Source organism: Pinus tabuliformis, chromosome 4_1 (genome assembly GCF_031772625.1).
Source record: "Pinus tabuliformis cultivar Carrire ecotype Pingquan chromosome 4_1, CPIR1, whole genome shotgun sequence".
Classification (NCBI taxonomy): Eukaryota; Viridiplantae; Streptophyta; class Pinopsida; order Pinales; family Pinaceae; genus Pinus; species Pinus tabuliformis.
Window position 1 is genome coordinate 495,358,379 of NC_142303.1, and position 23,780 is coordinate 495,382,158.

The following is a 23,780-nucleotide window of genomic DNA, read 5'->3' on the forward strand; positions in this document are numbered from 1 at the left end:
TCCTCTAATGCCTCCACCATTTAGGCCACCTCAGTTACCCATATAGTTAGTGCCTAACCAAAATAATAAAGGGGTATAACATATTCTTTCCGTTGAACAACAACCTTTCCCTACTTACCAAATCATGCTAGTTGAGGTCCATGGATTACAATTGAGATTGGGAAGGGTGATAAAATCAAAGAAAAAAAAGCAAAATCAACTAGCGGTTATCATTGAAGAGAGACACATGAAGGAGGCTCCTGGCCATTAGAGAAATGAAACCACCCCACAACTTGCACCTACAAACTTAGATCCCTTACCATCTTCTTCAAATCAACCTCCCTGTCTAGAAAGGTTTGATTTTGAGAATGTTGATCCAACCCTTGAGTTCGACCTGGCTTCATATTTAAGGAACATTTGCATAAAATTTCCTCTACTACAAGATTTTAAGGAGATTCCAATATATGTTAAAACTAGCTAGGAATGTTATCTCAAGAAGCCATGCACGGAAAGAACTAAGTCCCACACTATCTAGTTCGTTGGAAAGGTGGTTGAGTTAATGACAGGCATATTTATGTTGACAAATATATTGATCCTAGAAACCCAACCATATATGTCTAGATAGGTACCATCCTTGTCCCTAATTTCCTAATTGAGCTTGAAGAGCCCATCAATGTGATGACCCGTCAAACCATGGAGTAGCTTGGGTTGGCTCACATTTGTCTTACTCCCACCATCCTTGAGCTTGTTTCTTGATCTAAAATCAATCGACAGGGTGTACTAAATGATGTGATCATCTCAATTGATTCATTGGAGTACCCCACGAACTTCATTTTCCTTCAACCCAAGAATCCTACATGGGACATCCCTTTATTTTTGGATATCCATGGCTTGCCACAGCTAATGCTTATATCAATTTTCACTCAAGTGATATTTTTATTTCACATGGGGTCTCAAGTAAGAAGGTAACCCTATTACCACCTTCCAGATCCATATACGAGCTTTGTGACACTCTATGGTTAGATGTTTGTAGTTTCAATGAGGAAACTCAGTCTCTCTCCATTATGGATCATCTACATCAGTTTACGGAGAGTACTAAGGAGAGTCAGACTCACGACTTTCTTGTCAACTTGGACACTATGTAGAATTATAGACAATTTCATCACTTTTTTAGTCCAAATTTTCAAAGGAATTATGATCTACAAACCTTATCACCACTATAGATATTAGTAACCACCGCGTAAAATCACGAGAATAATGTTGAACTTGTCGAGGTGAGTCTAAGAAAATCCCCATACATTGATCCTAAAATTGAACCATCTCAACAACAGAACATGATAAAAATGTCCCAAGATCACTTAGGTGCATTCACCTGAATCTATGAAGACATGAAGGGTATCACTCCTGATACTTACACCCACCATATCTAAATTTATGAAGGATCTTAGTCCGTCTAATAGCCTTAACATCGAATGAACCCCACGCTTTGAGAAATTGTAAAGGAATAGCTTCAAAAACTCCTGGATGTCATATTCATCCACCTAGTTTCTGACAGTCGATGGGTCAAACCATTGGTACTTGTCCCAAAATAAGATGGGATATGGAAAATCTATGTTGAATATCAAGAATTAAATAAGGCCACTCTTAAAGATTAGTTCCCACTCCCTTTCATCAATTGGGTACTAGATTCCCTAGTAGGAAAGCAGTTCTCATTTCTGGATGGCCTTAGTGGGTGCAACCGAATACATATTATGCCCAAATATAATGAAAATACCACTTTCACATGTCCATGGGGAACATTCTCTTATCAGGCGCTTCCCTTTGGATTATGCAAATCCCCTCCTAGCTTTTTGCAGGTAGTATTAGTTATCCTTGTTGATATGTATTGTGTAGAGGTTTACATAGATGATTTCTTCATATTTAACAATTATTTTTTAGATTTCCTTCAAAATTTGAAGAAAGTATTGATCAGGTGCCAAGAGGCATGCCTCACCTTGAGCAATAACAAATGTAGATTGATATGTAAAGTAGGGGTAGTCCTTAGACACCTCATATTAGCCGAGGGTATATAGGTCGACCCTGAAAAGGTTGAGATCATTATCCACCTTCCTGTGCCTAAATATCAAAGGGAGGCAAGAGGATTTCTTGGAAATGATGAATATTACTAGAGGTTCATCAAGTACTTCTCTATGGTAACTTCTCCTCTTCATCAGTTATTAGATAAAGCCACTTATTTATATTGGATTGATGCTTGCTAGCATGTGTTCAAGTAATAAAAGGAGAAATTGATTATGGCACCTTTCTTTAGGGGACCTAATTGGTCCCTTCCTTTCCACATATTTTCTAATACCTCAGATATTTTTGTTGACGCGGCCTTAGGGCAAGAAGAAAATCACTCATCTTATGTTATATATTTCACCAGTAAAAAAATGTCACCTACCGAGTTAAATTATACAATAACAAAAAATGAATTTTTAGTTGTATTTTTTCCTATAAATAAATTCAGACACTAAATAACATGATATGAAGTATTTGTTCACACTAATCACTCTGAAATAAAGTATCTAATGGATAAACCTTTCACTAGTGGTAGGGTTACTAGGTGGTCATTGTTGTTGCAGGAATTTAATATCAAAATTGTTGAATACCTAGAAAATATAATATTTTTGCTAATTATATTTCTATATTAGACAATCTACGTCAAGTTATTCATGTAGATGATTCCATTCCCAATGAATAGTTTTATTTTTTCGACTAACTCACCATGGTTTGTGGATATAGAAAACTATCTTGTTACAACAAATACACCACCTCATGTATTTGCTAGAGAAAGGCAAAGAATTGTTAGAAGTATCACATCATAGTCCCGGATCCAAGGAGAGGTATTTTACACTAGACATAATTTGATTATTTTCATATTTGTGTGAGAGGAAGATGTGTTTGATATCCTAAAAAAATCCCATGATGAACCTTGTGCGAGCCATTTCGTAGACAAAAGAACATCATACAATGTCCTTCGTGCGTGCTATTTTTGGCCTTATTATTTCAAAGATAACAAACATTATGTTAGCTGATGTGACAATCATCAATGAATGGGACAACCTTCACAAGTTGATGAAATTCCCTTGTGTCTGCAGGTTATTAGAGAGCCCTTTGAAAATGGGTTATTGATTTTGTTGGACCCATTAAACCAACGTCATTAAATAAGAGATATATCTTAGTTTGCACCAATTTTGTAACAAAGTGGGTAGAATCTAGAATTGTTCCTTATCCTACCAAAAATTATGTTATTAATTTTCTATTTGATGAAATTTTTACTAGAATTTGTCTTCCTAGAGAGACTGTTATTGACCATGGATCACAGCTTACCTCTAATATGGTGAAAAACATTATATATAAATAAAAGACTAGGCGGAAAAGGTCTTATCCATATCATCGATAGGCCAATGGCCAAGTGAAGTATAGAAACAAGGTGATAGATTCCATCTTGATAAAAATAGTGAATATTCATACAAAGGATTGCACATCCAGACTTCTTGAAGCCTTGTGGGCATACAAAAATACTTGGAGAAATAGTATCGGGCACACACCTTAAGAGCTTGTATATGGAAAATAGGTCATGTTACTAATAGAGTTCTAGATTAAAACATTCAGAACTACAGTCCCGTTGGGGTTAGACTTCTTTGAAGCATGACAATAACCTCTCTTGTTGTTGAGTGAGCTTGATGAGATTAGGAGAGATGTTGTCTAATAAACAATTTTGATCCAGCAACAACATAGTAAGTGGAATGACAATTTGTTCAATAAGAAGTAGTGCCAACTAGGTGATTGGGTGATCCTTTATGTTTTAAAATTAAAAAAATTTAAGGGGAAATTCCACACACATTTATTGGGCCCACAAGAGGTATTTAGAGCTTTCGAGAATGGATAAATTGAAGTGAAAACCATTAATGAGCAGGGTACCATATTTCTAGTAAATGAGCATGGAATAATACCTTATCATCAACCCATTACTAAGGAGGAGTTCATCTAGTAGATCAAGCAAAAATCATACTTAGAAATGATGGGAAAGAAGGATTCTGAGCCTAGTGTGAGTACTCTTTGCCTTCTTTTTTTCCTTGAATATATATATATATATATATATATATATATATATATATATATATATATATATATAGATAGATAGATAGATAGAAAATATAAACAAGTAATAAATAAATAAATCTGTAATCGTGAAAATTATATTGCTAATGTGGTTATGTAGAGGTATGCTTGAAAACCATGGCATTGGAAGCCATATACTCCCTTCAAAAATCTAATAAAATGGGATAACTAATTGAATTTTCATGAATTTATAACTTGTCACTGAGAAGAAGCAGGTTTCTGAAGTGGAAACAAATAGTAATCTACATAAATATTTTTCTTATCAAAGTTTAGGGCAGTTGATTTGCCTTATCCTCACGCAGTCAGAACCATCCTCCCGCTGTAGTTAATTTTATTATCTACAGGTCACAACATTACTTCCTATACAAGAGTTATCATTTCTAGAATTGGGTTGTCTATCCAGCTTCACTCCCTACTTCTTTCTTCCCCTCTCTTTTTCCATATTATGTGTTGGGTGTGGAGCCTCATTATCTTCTTTATTTAGAGGTATCACCACATTGGACCCCAGTTCGTAATGTGGCGGCAAAGCCGCCCATAATATTTGCGATGTAAGGGGGGTCCAGTGAGGGTGGCTAATAAAATCGTAGGAGAGAATGGTTCTTGGTTCGAGTGAGAGAAATGGTGGAAGATGATAGGTTTAGGGTTGAAAAATTTAACGGCCAAAACTACCAGCTATGGAGGATGAAAATGGAATATTATTTATACCAGAAAGATCTGTACCAACCATTGAGTGGAAAGGCAAAGATGTTGATGAGTATGATAGACAGAGAATGGGATATTCTCGAAAAAAAGGCACTTGGAACAATACGGCTGTGCTTAGCGGCATTAGTAGCCTTTAATATTTCAAAGGAAATGACAACAGAGTGTTCAATGTCGGCATTGGCCAAATATATGAAAACCCTCGACCTCAAATAAGGTATTTCTTACGAAGTGTTTATTTAATATGAAGATGTCAGAAGGTGGACCTCTTGCTGATCATTTAAATGAATTTAATACAGTTACCAGCGAGTTAAGTTTTGTAGGTGTCACTTTTGATGATGAAGTTAGGGCTCTGTTATTTTTGTGCTCATTTCCAGAAAGTTGGAATGGTTTAGTTATGGACATTAGTAACTCTATCTCTGGATCTAGTATTTTAAATTTTGATGATGTTGTTGGTGCAATCCTTAGCAAGGAAATGCGACGTAAAAGCTCTGGTGACACATCAGGTAATGCTTTGACTGCAAAGACTAGGGGAAGAAAAATGGAAAGAGGAAAGTGCCCAAGATATTGTTGTAAGTCAAGGAAATGCAGATCCAAGTCCAGATCGGGGATAATGTGCTGGAAATCCAGGAAGAAAGGACACCTAAAGAAAGACTGCAAGTCTTGGAATGGAAAAGAAGGAGACGCTCAGCCAAAAAACAATCATGAAGTGAATGTGAGAGGTAATGTGTTGCAAGATGCTTTGATTCTTTCATTAGAAAATATTATTGATGCCTGGGTGGTAGATTCAAGGGCCTCATTCCATGCCACACCTGATAGGAAACATTTTCATGATTATGTTCACGACGATTTTGGACAGGTTCGATTGGGTGATGATATACAATGTAAAATCATTGGAATGGGTACAATTTTCATAAAACAGTGGAATGGAAATCAATGGATATTGAAGGAGGTAAGGCATGTTCCATATCTGAAGAAAAATCTAATTTCAACAAGGTAGTTGGGAGGTGAAGGCTATGTGACTACTTTTATAGATAAAACCTGGAAGGTCACTAAAGGATCCCTGGTAATAGCAAAAGGAGAAAAGGTTGGTACATTGTATTTATGCAATGGTATTTCTCATTCTATTAATGCTTTAACCTCTACAGGAGAAGATACGACATTGTGGCATCATAGGCTTGGGCACATGAGTGAGAAGGGGATGCAGATTCTTCACTCAAGAAATTTGTTGCCAAGTTTGAAGCATGTTGATTTTAAATTCTATGAGAATTGTGTTTATGGAAAATAGACGAGAGTTAGATTCCTTAGAGTTAGGAAAGAAAATAAGAGCGAAAAATTAGAGCTTGTGCATACATATGTATGGGGACCTGCTCAAGTATCATCTCTCAGTGGATCTCATTATTATGTTACTTTATTGATGATGAAACTAGAAAAACATGGATTTATTGTATTCGAAATAAATCTGATGTATTTGATACTTTCAAGAAATGGAAACATTTGGTTGAAAATGAGACAGGAAAAAGGTTGAAGTGTCTCAATTCAAACAATGGAGGTGAATATTGCAGTAAAGAGTTTGATAGGTATTGTTCAGAGAATGGAATTCTCAGGGAGAAGAAAGTTCCAGTAACACCACAAGAAAATGATGTGTCAGAAAGGATGAACAGGACAATCATGGAGCGTGCAAGGTGCATGAGATTGCATGCAGGATTTCCTTTACAATTTTGGGCAGGTGCTGTAGATATTTTTGTTTATCTAATAAATAGAGGGCCTTCAAGTTCCTTGGATGGTGGTATCCAGAGGAGGCATGGAGAGTTAAAAAGGTAAACTACTCATTTTTAAAGACTTTTGGTTGTGAAGCCTTGGTCCACATTAATAAAGAAAATAAAACAAAGCTTCAAGAAAAATCAAAGAAATGTACCTTTCTTGGATATGGTGTTAATGATTTTGGTTATCTCTTTTATGATTATGAAAAACACAAAATCATTAGAAGCAGAGAAGTCATATTCAAAGAAAAGGTTTTGTATAAGTATCAAAATAGGAAAAAGAAAATAGAGAATACATAGTTCTTGATGAGATCACAGGAAAAGTTAAGGTGCTTGAAAATGATAATTATCAACAACTATAACAACAACATCAACCAAAATAGCAACAAGAACCTCAAATGCCTAAAACTAGTGTTAGAAGATATACCAGGATGAGTAGACCCCCTGAACGATACTCTCCTTCATTATATTATGTATTGTTGACTGATTTTGGTGAACCAGAATGTTATGAAGAAGTAGTGCAAGTAGAAACCAGGAAGAAGTGGGAGCAAGCCATGAAAGAAGAGACGGACTCCTTAGCACATAACTAGACTTGGGACTTAGTCAGGTTTCCTGCAGGTCAAACAACATTGCAGAATAAATGGGTTTACAGGTTGAAGGAAGAAGATGGAGTTAGAAAAATCTATAAAGCTAGACTTGTTGTGAAGGGGTTTGCATAGAAAAAGGGTATATAATTTGATGAGATATTTTCTGCTGTCGTTAAAATGACTTCAACCAGAACTATTTCAAGTCTAGTAGCAGCTAAAGATTTGCATCTTGAGCAGTTAAATGTAAAGACAACCTTTCTCCATGGGGATTTGGAGGAAGATATATATATGCAACAACCACAAGGATATGAGGTAAAATGGAAGGAGAAACTAGTTTTCATGTTGAAGAAGAGATTGTATGGCTTAAAACAGGCTCCAAGGCAGTGGTATCTAAAATTTGATAGGTTTATGTCTAAACAAGGTTATACTAGATGTCACTCTAATCATCGTGTTTATCTCAAAAGGAAAAATGATGGAAACTATATTGTATTGTTGTTGTATGTAGATGACATGCTTGTTGTAGGTTCTAACATGTAAGAAATAAATGTGATCAAAAGAAAATTGGCAAACTCATTTGCAATGAAGGACCAGGGTGCTACAAAAAAAATCATTGGTATGAGAATAACTAGAGACAGGAAGAATAAAAAATTAACATTGTCTCAGAGTGAGTACATAGAAAAGGTGTTGAAAAGATTTAATATGAAGAATGCAAAACCAGTTAGTATACCTTTTGCTAGCCATTTCAAACTAGGTAAGGAGGTGTGTCTGAAGGCTCAAGAAGAAATTGATTTTATGTCTAAAGTTCCATATGCATCAATAGTTGGAAGCTTAATGTATGCAATGGTTTTCACAAGGCCTGATATTGCACATGCAATGGGAGTTGTATGTAGGTACATGAATAATCGAGGAAAAGAAAATTGGATGGCAGTGAAGTGGATTCTCAGGTATTTGAGAGGTACGACAAATCAAGCATTATGCTTTGGTGGCTCAAACATTACTCTACAAGGATATGTTGATGCAAATATGTTGGGTGATAGAGATAACATGAAGAGCAAAACATGGTATGTGTTTACTATAGGTGGAACAACTGTTAGTTAGGTTTCAAAATTGCAAAGTGTTGTTTCACTCTCAACAACGGAAGGAGAGTATGTTGTTGCTACAGAGGCTAGTAAAGAAATGATTTGGTTACAAAGGTTTCTAGATGAATTTCGTAAGAAGCAGGAGTTGGGCAGGTTATAGAGTGACAGCTAGAGCGCCATGCATCTTGAAAATAACTCTTCATTTCATTCAAAGATTAAACATATGCAGCTCAGGTACCATTTCATATGGTCAGTGTTGAAAGATGGACAGTTGAAGCTCAAAAAGATACACACTAGCCATAATCCTGCAGATATGTTAAAAAAAGTTGTAACCAGTGAGAAACTGACATTTTGCTCAGTTTCAATTGGTCTTCAAGTATGATGAAGAATATGAGAAACAACCAGGTCTAGAGTGGGGTCATTATCTAGCAAAAAACGCAATGGTGGAGTTGCTATAATTAGTCTCCAAGTGGGAGATTGTTGGGTGTGGAGCCTGGTTATGTTCTTTATTTAGAGGTATCACCACATTGGACCCCAGTTTGTAATGTGGCAGCAATGATGCTTGTAATATTTGTGCTACAAGGGGGTTCCAAGGGGGGCAGCAGCGATGTTTAGTAGAATCGGGGGCAACACCCCCGAAGCTAAAAATAGATGTAAAATTGCCTTGTAAAATATTGTAATTTCGTAGTCAATCTGGGTCGTTCATTAGGTGGAGATCTAACGATAGAAGTTATGTTTAATTTACGGTTTTTTTCCCTAGTAGGAAACCCCTCGTTATATATGAGGGAATTGTATTTCATCTATGTAGATCTGTATTCTCAGTAAGAAAGAGAGAGGAGATTATGTGAGAGCGAAGAGGGAATTACATCAGATATGTTGTAGGTTGTATCTCTTTAGTTTGCTGGATAATATAAAAGGAAGAACTAATTGTTTCTTATGGGCATATCCCAAATTGGGTGAACCACGTATATCTGTGTCTCTATTGCTTTTATGTGTTTTTTGTGTTTATATTTTTAGAATATATTTTATGTGTTCCATTGCTCTATAATATATAATTTTATAATGCTATCAATTCCTTCCCATTCTTATTCAATCTATCTCTTTCTCCTTTCTATCTTTCCGTACGTATTTCCTCTCTATTACACATCCCTTTCTTGTTAATATTTCCCTATCCCTCTTCTTTTGCCCACTCTTTGTTTCCCTCTCAATATTCCTCCCATTATTTTACTTAATCTTGTCATTATTCTATCTTCTCATCTATTAAGTCCCTTCTAAATTCCTCCCTTTCTCATTTTATCATACCCTTGTCACTTTTCTATCTTCCCATCCATTATTTCCTTGTTGAATTCCTCCCTTTCTCATTTTATCAATCCCCTATCCCTATTCAATCTTCCCATCTGCTATCTCCCTATTTATATTCCTCACATTCTCTATTTAAATCTACCCTTGTCCCTAATTCTACCTTCCCCTCTATATATCCTTGATTTTATATCCCATCCTATTCTTACACATATGCCCCTATTCCCTACATCTTTTCTTCCCCTACTTCTGAAAGTTCCTTCCATTCTTTTTTTAAGCGCTCTCATACAATATATGAGAAACATCTTTTGGAAGGCTTGACATCAAATCATTTTTTTGAAACTAAAGAAAATCAATATGGATTAAGAAGGAATCCAATATAGAGGCATTTTCTTTTAGACAACCAATTAATAGGAATTGTCTTCTAGATAGCCAAACAATGCAGTAAAATTCCATTGATACTATGTATACAATAGAGTGAAATATCACTACTGTAAGTGGAGGAACCTGTGGAGTTTCATTTACTTTGTTATAATATGCACTAAGTAGTTCTTCGACATTACAGGCTATTCTGTTTCAGGGATATGACCATACACAAGTTTGATGTTCTAATTTATCCTTGATTAAGTCTATATTGTGGTGTTATTTATTGTTTTTTTTTTAACGAGCCATGTAGTCATATGGTTGCACTATCCTTTGCCCTTGGTAACCATCGTGACCTTTATTCTTGACATAAACTCTTGTTGATGTTAAAGTGATTGACAAATCTTTTGTATCTTAAACCTCTCCTAACTTTGCATCTTTAATATATAGCAATTGACCTGTCTCCTTGTATTACAATCATTCAGGTTTGGAATGCTATGGTAATGATTCCTTCCAAATCAATTCTTATTATTAGTATATTGAACCCTAAAGCATTATGAAAATAACTTGATGGTCCTTAGCTCAACTACCACTAACATTCCATATGGAGGTAACTGTGACATTACATTTAATTTGGGGACTATCCCCGTATCCCTAATCACCACTTTCCCATTATCCATAATCACTAGTCGTCCCATTACCCCTAATCCCTACAATATTATCATTCCCTTGTCGACTGAAATACTTTGGTGATGGTTAATTTTAATAAGTGCTATATGTTTTGATTTCAAAAACCTTGAATTGCATATTTTTTTTTAAATACTGCTAATTTGTGCTTCTCTGTATGGAATGTGCTCTCTCTTGTGTGAAATTATGTTCTTGCACTCATTTTTTTCAACATATTGGAGGCTATGAGTGTTGAAGTGGTATTTTGATAGTGCAGGATTGTGGTTGGGTTCAATCACACTTGTTTATTTGGAACTGTGGAGGATTATAAGAAGTTGTGTTATGGCACCTGTGAGGATAGAATCATGATCTATGAAAGATATAGAACACACTCTTGAATATAATGCTAGTCTACTGATTTTACAGGCTGTTAGGTGGCTTCCTTTTGTCTATAAGTTTGATGGATTCGATTCAGAAACTATTAGGGGCTTTGCCAAAACGTTTGATTGAAAAGTGGCCACAATTGGCACTTTCGTGATGAGGGTTTCTGGGAACAAAATTTCTCAAGAAACGAGACTTCCCTATGAGGGAAAAGATTGGTTCAAGAATGCAAAGGTCAAACGAGGTGCATGGAAACATTTTACCACAGAAACACATTACAAGGCCATCAAGAAATAAGGAGTGTCTAGGAATTTCAATGTTGTCAAATGGAATATCCTTCTCTATGTATTGCAAAAAATTTTGACTTGCGAGGGGTTTTATTCCATGACATTCCTCTACCATATTCAGCTTCTCTTGCATTTTGAGTCAATTTAGCTTATAAATTTTCCACATTTCCTTCTTAATAGTTTAAACAAAATGTATAGGGGTGTTTAGAAAATCGATGCTATGTAAGTAGCGTATAAGTTGTATCATTATGGCCTCACTAAAATATTAGTTTCTGAAGAACTAAAAAATAGGGCTTGAACTGGAGCAGTTTCATTTCATCTCATGAAGCAGGAAACCCTAAATGAACCATTAATATTCAATATAAACTAGATAAGGGTTTCACAGTAAAATTCATAGGTTCTTGTTCAAAATATGGTCAGGAAAGAAAAGTTAGTGCAAAGAGATAACTAGGGTCTCCCAAGTCAATAAAAAAGGAGTGAAGGAGGGCATGCAATCAAAGGTGTCAGCGCCATGTCCGACCCTTAAAATAACTAAAGGTATGTTGAAAACATAATGTGTCCATTCTTCTACAAAGACATCTTCTCTAGTCGTGGATCCCCAAATATCTTTATCGGACATTGAACTTAATTTAGAATAGGAACTAGATATGAATGAAAAAGTCCATATGTCAACAAAAGCACAAAATCCTGTTAGCAAAAACCTTATAAAGGAAGTTCATATGGTATAAAAAGAAAAATACATATTGAGTGACAAAAGGGTCCATTCCATGGTGGCTTCACTCATTGAAACTTTGACATATCACATGTGCTTGTGAAATATTAAAGAATACCCTTAATTTGACTACATATTGGAAAGTACCTATAAAATTCACATTATTTAAACCCCTACCAATATGAACCAAGTACACTTTCCCATTTTAAAAAACCCCTACTCTCAATAGATATTGTAGGTTTTAACCCCACACAAAAATTACCTGCATACAAATTCTAAAACGCAGAAAATAAACAATGTAAGAGCATAACACATAAAACACATATACACAGAGATTTTCCCTTGGATCCCAAAACTAGGACTACCAGCTTGATTTTTCATTATCTTCCTTTCAATGTTATAACACATATTTATACAAGCCGAAGCATCCAATACCATGGACCAAAAACCATCGCGTCCAAAGCCATGGACCGAAAACCATCGCGTCCAAAACCATGTGCAAAAATCATGCACAAATCCATAGGTAGGTCTTCCCAACCTAACATACGTTCCAAAACCAAAATTTTCCAAGGCACTGCCCCGGACCCCATAGAGTGGGGTTACCTGTACCCTTCAAACCCCCTGTGACTCCCCCCGCTACGCAATTGGCGCAACAAAGGGGGGGCTCCGCCCCCCCTTCTAACCCCATAGTTAACTATGTGGGCTAGTCGTGGAAAGAATATAACACAACCCAACATTCTCCCACTTGTTGTTTTCTTTCCATAGGGGTCCGCAAGAGATCTTAGTCATTTATCTAGCCCTGCAATGCCCATTGTTTCTCTAGACCAAGAGAAATTTTTAGAGCTCCCAGATTTTTTCAATGCATCTGCAGTATTCTTCAAAGTGTCCACGTTTACCAGCAACACCTTTTTGTCTTCTATCATATCCCTCACAAAGTGATACTGAACATCAATGTGCTTTGTCTTTGAATGATATTTAGGGTTCTTTGCTAAGAAAATTGCACTTTGGCTATCACAGTCTATCCTTATAGCTCCCTGTACTAATGCCATACTTGAACACAATCTCTGCAACCAAATTGCTTCCTTGCTTGCATGAGTGGCTACCATGTATTCTGCCTCTGTAGTTGATAGTGCCACTACATATTCTTTCTTACTCATCCAATTGATTGCACCTCCAAATAGTTTAAACACATACCAACTTGTAGATCTTCTATGATCTAGAACTCCAGCCCAATCTGCATCAAAAAATCCATGAATATCGAACACTCTGTCCAATCCTGGTCTTCGTTGGTAGCACAAACCAAAATCACTAGTGCCACGCAAATACCTTAAAACCCACTTCACTACTATCCAATGCTCCTTTCTTGGTTTTGACATAAACCTGCTCAATACTTCCACTGCATGTGCAATGTCTGGTCTAGTACAGACCATTGCATACATCAAGCTACCGACTGCACTTGCATATGGAACACGAGACATGTCCTCTTCCTCTTCTTATCTCTTGGGACACTGTTCAACAGATAATTTTACACCTACAGGAATAGAAACCTTCACCGGTTTACTATCCCGCATATTAAATCTCTGCAATATTATCTCAACATACTTCCTCTGGTTTAACTAGAGCTTCCTCTTTGCCTAATCTCTTTTAATTTCCATACCCAAAATATAGTTTGCAGCACCATGATCTTTCATGTCGAATTTGGAGGAAAATTGGGTCTTCAAATCCTAGATAATTTCTTTGTCATTTCCAACCAACAACATATCATCCACATACAAGACCAAATAAATAACACAATCACCTATTAATTTAAAATACACACAGTGATCTGTTGTGCTTCTAGTGAAGCCAAGTCCCCATATAAATGTATCAAATTTCTGAGACGACATTCTTGGTGGCTGTTTTAACTCAAATAAATACTTCTTTAAGTTGCATACCAGTTATTTCTTGCCCTTGACCACAAAGCCTTTAGATTTCTTCATGTAGATTTCCTCTTCCAAATCCCCGTGATGAAATGTTGTCTTCACATCCATCTGTTCTACCTCAAAATAAAAAGTAGCAGCAATAGATAAAAGTAATCTAATAGAAGTTACCTTGGCAACAGGAGAAAAAATATCACCAAAATCAATTCCCGGCACCTGTGAATAACCTTTTGCTACCAAGTGAGTTTTGTATTTCTCCACCTTTCCTAATGCATTTGTCTTCTTCTTGAACACCCATTTTCTACCAATGGGTTTCCTTCCAGCCGACAACTTCACTAGATCCCAAGCCTCATTTTTGTACAAACATGCCATTTCATCAACCATGGCCTCTTTCCAGAGTTTCCCATCCTCTGAATCTATTGTTTCCTTCACAGTTCTAGGATCATCATCAGTAATAGATAAAGAAAATTTGAACAGAAAGAAGATGGACTATACCTTTCTAGTTGCCTTATTTCTCAAACTAATCTTCTCACGCCCGGAGTTTGTGGCCCTTCATCTTCTGATTCCTCCTCTGCTGTAGAGTCTGATTCTTCCTCCTTTAGCTCAAACTCTATCTTCTCAAGTTCCTTTGGTTGGACTTCATGTTTAATAACATCTTTTACCTCTCTAACCACCACATCTCAGTTGTACACAACCTTCCTTGTTACTGGGTTCCAAAGCTTATAACCCTTTAAACCATCCTTATACCCAATAAAGATGCACTTTTTAGATTTACTATCCAAATTGGTTTGTTTCTCCTTTGGAACATGTACATATGCATCACATCCAAATACCCTCAGATGTGAAAGAGAGGGTTCCTTACCAGTCCATACCTCTTGTGGAGTCTTATCCTCCAACGCTGATGATGATGATCGGTTGACCAGATAACATGCTATCTCCACTGCCTCAGCCTAGAATTCTTGTCCTAACCCAACACCACTGAGCATGCTTCTTTCCCTTTCCATCAACGTCTTGTTCATTCTTTCTGCAACTCCATTTTTCTAAGGTGTATATGGAGTAGTCTTCTACCATGCTATACCACACTTCTTACAGAATTCTTCAAATTCGTTACTACAAAACTCTCCATCGTTACCTATCCTCAGCACCTTTATCTTCTTCTCTATCTGGTTTTCCACTAGAGCCTTAAATTCTTTAAACCTGTCAAAGACTTTAGCTTTCATCTTAAGGAAATATATCCATGTATTCCTTGAGAAGTCATCTATAAATGATACATAGTACACAGACTTACCCAGTGATGGAACCTTCACAGGTCCAAAAACATCACTGTGCAAAAGCTCTAATATCTGTTTCGCCCTCTTACCACCAGAGGGGAAACTCACCGATTCTGCTTCCCATATACACAATTTTCACAGAAATCAAAATCCAAAGAGCTATTACTCATACCTTCTACCATACATTTACCATGAAGTATTCGAAGGCCCTTCTCTCCAATATCTTCAAGCCTTTGATGCCACAGCATGGTTCTCTCTCCAAAGACCACTAGATTTTCTGCTCCACTTTCAAGAACTACAGAGTTGTTGCACCCATCAATAAAAGTGCTACCTTGTTTCTTGTACAGAGTTCCAATCCATACTCCCCACTTCAATACTAGTGGTCCCCGAACCATATTGCAGGTATCCTTCTTGAGCTCTATTTTTACACCTGAATCATCCAACTTGCTTACAGAAATCATATTTTTGGCCAATGCAAGAATATGAAAAACATCTGAAAGTGTTATAACCCTTCCACATTGCAACTTCAACTTTACTTTTCCACGACCAATGATTCTAGCCTTCCTGTCATCCCCCACGTGGACATCACCACCATCATATTTCTCATACTCACAGAACCACTCTCTATGGGGAGTGAAGTGAAAGGATGCACCTGAGTCAATCAACCATGCCTCAGGTACACATTCCCACCATCATCTAAGGTAGTTTTCACCTCTACAGAAGGAGCATCATCAGATCTCTTTCCTTTGTGAGGAGCTTTAGATTTACAGTCCCTTTTGTAGTGCCCTTCTTTTCCACATTTCTAGCACACCACCTTTACAGGTTTTCTTGGAGATTTAGATCTCCCTCTAGATTTAGAACTCGATGACTTATTTTTGTTTCTGTTCTGGGACCGTCCTCATACCAACAAGGCATCGCCATTCTGGCTCTCCATATTTTTCCGTCTCATCTCCTTTGTCAGCAAGGTTGAGACTACTTCATCAAACTGCAAGGCAGTTTCATTGCTACCTATTGCAATAACCAGACTATCCCACAAATCTGGTAGAGAACACAACAAACTAATGCACTTACCCTCATCTGAAATTTTGATGTCAACAAACGATAACTGACTTACCACAGTATTAAACGCATTCAGATGCTCTGTCACCAAGTCTCCATCCTTCATCCTTGGGTTATACAGCTTTTTCCATAGGAACAATTTATTCATCAGAGACTTAGATTGGTACAAAGTCCCTAACTTGTCCCACAATGCCTTTTCCGTAGCTTCCCCTAATACGTTTAGCAATACTGAATCTAAGACACACAATCACATTGTGCTCTTTGCCTTCCGATCCAACTTCTTCCATTCTTCATCGGACACTCTTGTTGGTTTAGTACCTAGATCTACCATGATTCACTGATCTTTATCCACCAACAAATCCTCCATCTTGAGTTTCCATAACTCAAAACTCTTACCATTAAATTTCTTGAACTCTATCTTTACACTGCTCACCATCTTCTTTCACCACCAGAATCAAACTCGCAGATCTCCCATTGAACAAGGTCTACCAGAGGCCCGAGCGAAACCCCTCAGCAACAAAGGTGTCCCCTTGAAGCCAAAACAACTCCGATACCAAATGTAGGTTTTAAACCCGTACATAAATTACCTGCATACAAATTCTAAAACACAGAAAATAAACAATGTGAGAGCATAACACATAAAACACATATATACAAATATTTTCCTCTAGATCCCAAAACTAAGACTACCAGCTTGATTTTTCATTATGTTCCTTTCAATGTTATAATGCATATTCATACATGCCGAAGCATCCAATACCATGGACCGAAAACCATCGCATCCAAAACCATGGACTGAAAAACATCGCATCCAAAACCATGTGCGAAAATCATGCACAAAACCATAGGTAGGTCCACCCAACCTAACATAGGGTCCAAAACCATAGAGTGGGGTTACCTGCACCCCTCAAACCCCCTATGACTCCCCCCGCTACGCAATTGACACAATGAAGGGGGAGCTCTGCCCCCCTTCTAACCCCCCGGTTAAGTACGTGGGCTAGTCGTGGAAAGAATATGACACAACCGAATAGATATTTTAGGTATCCATTTTTTCATTAACATTTTTTAATACCCCTTTATATGTTTTCATTAAATTTGAGCTCTAATTTTTATTTGTGCCAATCTAAAACCCCTCTACCCCCTATTATATGCTCAATATATTATGTCATTTTTTCCTCTATATATATCCCCCAACATGAATGCATGTGATATGGAATTGCTTCGCCAATGAAACCCACGTGGTTTATTCTTGGGAAGGAGTTCATGTCTAAGAATGGAAACTTTTCAGTTAACTATTGCCATGAAAGACCCTAATGTCAGTCACAAGGGTGAATTTTATGAAGATCATGGAGATTCAGTGCCAATTAAATTTCTAATGGAAAGAGCCAATGATGAGAGAAAGATTAAAGCCCTAGAAGAAAACATGAAGGAGATCAAAGTTATAGATATTTTTCTGAAGTCTCAAAATTCCAACTTGAGAACCAAGAATGAAGAAACCTTGGAAGAAGTGGAAGAATTGAATGAAAAGACTAAGAGGTGGAGAATGTGCTATATCTATTTAAATATCAAGTACAATATACTTAAAAGAAAAAAAAGGAGGTTCAAGGCTAGGTGCAAAGATTAATATCCAGATTAAAAAGTGACAGAGAAGGAACTTCAAGTTTTGTATTTTTCCAATGGAGTGAAAGTATACCCCAGTTTGTGTGACGACACACAAAATACTTGGGTTGGGGGAGACATCAGGACAATAAAACTCTCTATTTTTTCCTATGTAATCCCCCCTTTCTCCTATTTTTTACCAACTTTTAGACCTTTACATATCATTTCCATAATGTTTTTGAGGTGATATCGAAAAATTGACCTCAATTTGCATATTATTTAAATTTTGATAGGAAGATAAATATTTTTCATCAAATGCCTTCATTATTATGTGTTTTCCAAGGTTTATGATCTTTAAAAAGTCACTAAACCAAGGTTTATGTGGTTCATGTACTCACTATAGAGGTCCTGCAATATAGAAATGGACATGTAGGTAGCTTTGATCATTGAAACATACCACGAGGGTCAGTGGTTAATTAGTTAGTACATATTTGTCAAAGAACTTTTTGAGGTAAGCTCAAGTCAAAGTGCACCTATTTCAACCACTTTCAGTTTCAAGTCGAAGATGGAGGAGTTATCTATTGAAGTTCCTCACGAAGCAGATATTGATTTCTTTATTTGGACTATAGCTCCACCAGACTTCCATCTGTTGCATATTGTTGGGTTTTTTATCTATTTTATTTTGTATTAAGTTGTCTTGTCTCCAAATTTGTATTGTAAATATTTATATAAACCAAGCTATGGCTTCAAGCCAAGATAGAAAACCTATGACAGTGAGATGTTTCTAGTTGAATGATAGGGTGTCACTCCTCTCATCAAGTAGATTTGAGATCTTATCTCTTGGTGTAACATATATTGATTTGATTCTAATCTAAGACTTCTAATGCCAACTTGTTTCTCCATTTCTTGTGTATTTAATGATTATTTGTACCCTATGATCTAAGCTTCTCTTAGGGGGTGTGAGATGGTTGGTTAAGGCCCAAGCAAACTAGCTCGACACCTCTTTTGTAATATGTTTCCATATGTGGTATGTTGATCTAGTCAATAATATGTATTTACTTATAGTATTGATGTATTGACTAGGTGGATTGTTTACAAACTCATTTAAGTTCTACGTGTGTAGTCATTACACTCTGCCTCTTGGATATTTGTACAACGCTTCAACTTATGATTGTTTAGCATTTATATATGAGAGAGTGAATTTATAAGTGTAATAGATCTATTCGAAATCATTTCATATATTTGACTATGTGAAATTTTTTTATAAACAAAATATGTTATGTACTCAAAGGTTATTTGTTTAAAAACATTTTGATATCGATTTTCATCCTAGGGTTTCGGTTTTATCATAGACATAAGATATTTTAATGGAGTTTTGACATGGGAATATCATTAGTCAATATTTCAATCTATAGCTCTTGAGTCAATAGTGACTAGAGAGTTGGAGATCTCTCAAACCCTAAAGCCTATGTTGCAATGCAAAAAGTAGAAGATCTATGAGTACTTAAAGTCTTTACATTCAAATAGTTACCTAGGTTATAAATGATAAAGTGATACCTTCAGAGATCATTAAGCAAGTTAATAATCTTGTTGATATTTGACAAGTTTTGTGGCCTGATCTGTACTCATTTGATTTGAAGCTTGTTAACCATAAAAAACCATGTACAATGAGTTGGAAAATAATCTAGAACCACCATTCAAGTATAGTTGTAGAACCTATATTATCATTTGATTTATATTGGCACAAAACCTAGTTTCGTTATTTAATTTCCATGATTGTTTGATTTATCAAGTTTATACATTCGATGACTAAGTTGATTTGGTTTATAGGACATGTATTCTTAATCATTTGGAGCAGTGATTTACATTTATGGTATGAACTTATAACGTTGTTGAACGATGACTGCAAGAAGAACTATTAAAGAAAACAGACTTTAATTATTTTAGTTATATACCTGTAAACTTTCTTGAATAGTTCCTTAGATTACATTGGTTTGCATTTATAGGGTTAGAAAATATTCTACCTCTGGGATTTTCTTTATATATTCCTTGGTTTCCAATATTTATGTTTGATTGATATAGGCCATTTGTTGAAGTGTGTTTATAGGACTGACAAATAATTAGGTCATAGTAAGATTTTTTATATTCATGCACACAATGATTTCTCATACAATTGATGCATTTGATTGTGTTGGTAGAACTAGAATAGGATTCAAGCCATACTTCAAATTTTTTTTATTGCACATAGAGTGGAGTGGAGATAGAAAATATTGCAAGAACTTCAAAAGAGTTTGTATTTTGATTTAAGTATCTTATATGGCATTAGATTCACTTGGATTGTTTATGTTTTACATGCTTGTGTTCTTTGGTTCATTAATATAGTATGTATGTTTGATTTGGTCAGTGAGCTAGGGAGTTAATGATCATTTTGATAGTTGATTGGTAATTGGGTTTGTTTCTAATAAAATTCCAGAGTGTTTATAGGAGTTAAACCTAGAGTTGAAAAGTGTTTACAGAAACCTCAGAGAGTGGTAAAGAATATATTAGAAGCATGGATTCGATTGCAGGTTGCTAGAGTCTTTTTAGGTAATCTCCTCTGCTACACGTCTAATTATACGGACTCTCATTTGACAATTTATGTTGGTTCAGTAGTCTTACAAATACTATAACCATCAATACCATTTTCAATCATAACAACAATCATAATTATTGTTTTAAGAGAATTTATTTCAGAACTTAAAATAATTCAAATTCAATAAAAAATGTACTTATTTCAACTAAAAATTATAATTAAATTTAAGCATTCTTGTGTGAATAATAATTTGCATAAATAAATAAATGAAGAAACAAATACAACTCCATATGAATGATGAATTTAATCACACAATATGAAATTAATTATGGAAATAGATATAACAAATAAATAAATCTGACATGAATAAGTAATTGCAACCTTAAATTACATAACAAGAAAGTAAAGAGAACTATCTACATTACACAACATTGTTCTATTGGAGTGGACCATATCTCTAGAGAATGGAGTTGTTGGCTGGTTTAATTGTGAGTTAAATTACTTATCATTAAATTATCAATCTAGGTTTGTATACTTGTGAAGTACATTTGTACAATATATGCTAGGAAAACAATTTTCAATTTTAATTCTAAAAGAAGAATTCTAACAGCAAGAAATGAATGGTAAACTTATGAAAATGAATCAAAATAATGTGGCGAAGGGAAAATGAAATCGTAATCTAAAAGGAAAATCAATTTTAAAGACTAGAAATACAAGGTAAATCTATGAGATGAAATCTACTCATAGGACACATACATAGTTGATTGAGGCAACGAAATGACTATTCTTGAATGCAATAAAATCAAAGCAAATATTCTCATCTAACAAAAGAAAAGATAATTTATTCTAGGAAAGAAAAGAACTTTTAATCTAATGAAAGCATTTGAACTTAATCAAGGTAAGCATTGGAAAATTAATCTATGAAAACCGGTAAATCTAATATGTGAAAGCATGTAAACTTATTCTATGAAAACAATTTTAGTCTATGAAAGCATGGAAATATTTAATTTAGGAAAGTGAGTAAATATATTCTATGAAATCTTGTAAATTTAATCTATGAATGCATTGAAGACTGTAAAGCAATTTAGGAATTCAATGTGTGTTCAAAGCTTAGAGTTAATTCATCATTAAAACCATGATTTGCCTCTGAATTTTTGTGCAAGGAAACTATGTTATGAAAGAATCTATGCAAATGAAATGAATATTCTTGATCTACAAAAAACATAAATGGAATTAGCAACAAAGTATTTAGTAAAAAGACTCGAGATAAACTTTGCAGAAAATGAACATAAAATAAACTAATCTATCTTACGAAAATGAAACATTAAAATACACCCCATACTCATTAGGTGGCTAGCCTAAAGTGCATGAGAGGTGGAATGTTTAGGAAGCTATTCCATCAAACATCATATCTCATCATAAAAGCATAACCATATCAAAGGATTGTTTTAACATCAATAGTATTCATAAAATCAAGCACAAGCATAACTTTAGCATTCCCAAACTCAACACAGCTTCTGAATGTAGAAGGCACTCTTATTTATTCAAAAGCAAAGATAACTAATTAATAAATGTAGTTCCACAAATATCTCCTAGATCCACAAATATCTCAAGTGGCTACAACCATGTGTTAACATCTAGCAACTATCATCTCTTCATATCTTCTCACCAATATCTCATAAACTTGATAGAAGACATTTATGAAAACTTCCATAATTCTTCTCCATGAAATGTGATCGATCAATAATTTCAAATATTCAAGAATTTGAAGAGGAAATTCTAATTTTATACTTAGAGGGAAAATATGACTGCGTTGGAATCTTCAAATATGCGTACACATATCAAAAAACTATCCAACTTTTATATATATGTGAATACATGTTATTTTTATAATATTTAACCATAAATTCAGTCATAATACCAAAATAAATGTATTGGAAAATAATATGTCTAAACCCATATTTAATCATGAAGATGTTCTTAGTGCATGGTTATGGAGTTGTGGAATATGGTAAGTACTAAAAGAAAATGAAATAAAAGAAGGTGAAATGAATGACATTTGGGAGACCCAACAACATTGTTGATATTAATCTATATCAACACTTTCTACATCTACAACATAAATTAATTAAATGAATTAATCTATAACATAAATTAATATACTGCTAATCATAATATAAATAAATTGATTATAATTACATATTATATAAATTATAAAAAAACATTTAAATTAAAAGAAGAAGTCATAAAACATAATTTTTTTCATCAAAACTTGGACCTTTTCTCTAAGTGTCATCTGAGTAGAATTAAGAAGGAACACTTGTTTATACATAAATTTGTTTGAAGTTAAAATAATATTTAATATATGTAAAATTACAATTTTTTCATGTCATTTGCTAAAAAAATAGCAAATAATTAGTGAGGTAGACTTAATTCCAATATCTTTGTTAACGACTCAAACTAATTCTGTCTAAAAATTCCAAATTATTGTTAACAACTCAAACTAATCTTGTATGAGAATCCAAAATTATTTTCATATTGAAAATGGTCAGTTATATTCCAAATCCATGGAATATATTGGTGTTTGTGAATCTAGTTCTATGGAATTGCATAATTGTCCCATTGATTTACACAACTATGTGCATAGTAGAAACATCAACATTAATTAGAATCAATGTAACAACGTTGGCGAATAGAATGGGAGTAGAATCAACATTGTAGTAGTATCAACGTAGCAACAATGGTGTCGTAGCATTAGTGCCACATCAATGGTGTAGCATCATCAACGTAGTAGAAAGAGTCTAACGACATCTGTGTAGTAGTGCCATAGAGTTGCAATAAGTGTGTGGTGTGCCAAGGCATGCAAGGTTATGATGTTGTAGTAGAAGCATAACGTTGTAGTAAAAAATAAAATGCAATTTTCTCAAAAAAGTATGATTTGGGTTATTTAGGTACTTTTTGGATAGACTTATTTTGACATGATGATGTCTCATATAAAAACTCTCAAAGTAACCACATTGTAGATTCTTTATTATAAGAGTAGAAACAAATGGTAATTAGTTTTGCAATTGCATTAATAGAGAAACCCATTTTTCATAGATAAATGAAATATATGTTGTTCCCTAATATTTAACTATAATTCATACAGAATACTAAGGGAATTAAATGGAAAACAATTTGACTTTAAATCCCATACATAAGCATTCAAATATACTAATATAGGGCCATAGGTATGTGAAAAGGGGTTAAAATAGGGAAAAATGATGTAAAAGGATGACATTTTTTCAACCCAATGTCTTTCTACAAGATAAATGTGTTGTATTCCTCAATGAAACTTAGTACCTTTGTGTCAATCAAACTATACGGATGCTTAATGCATAC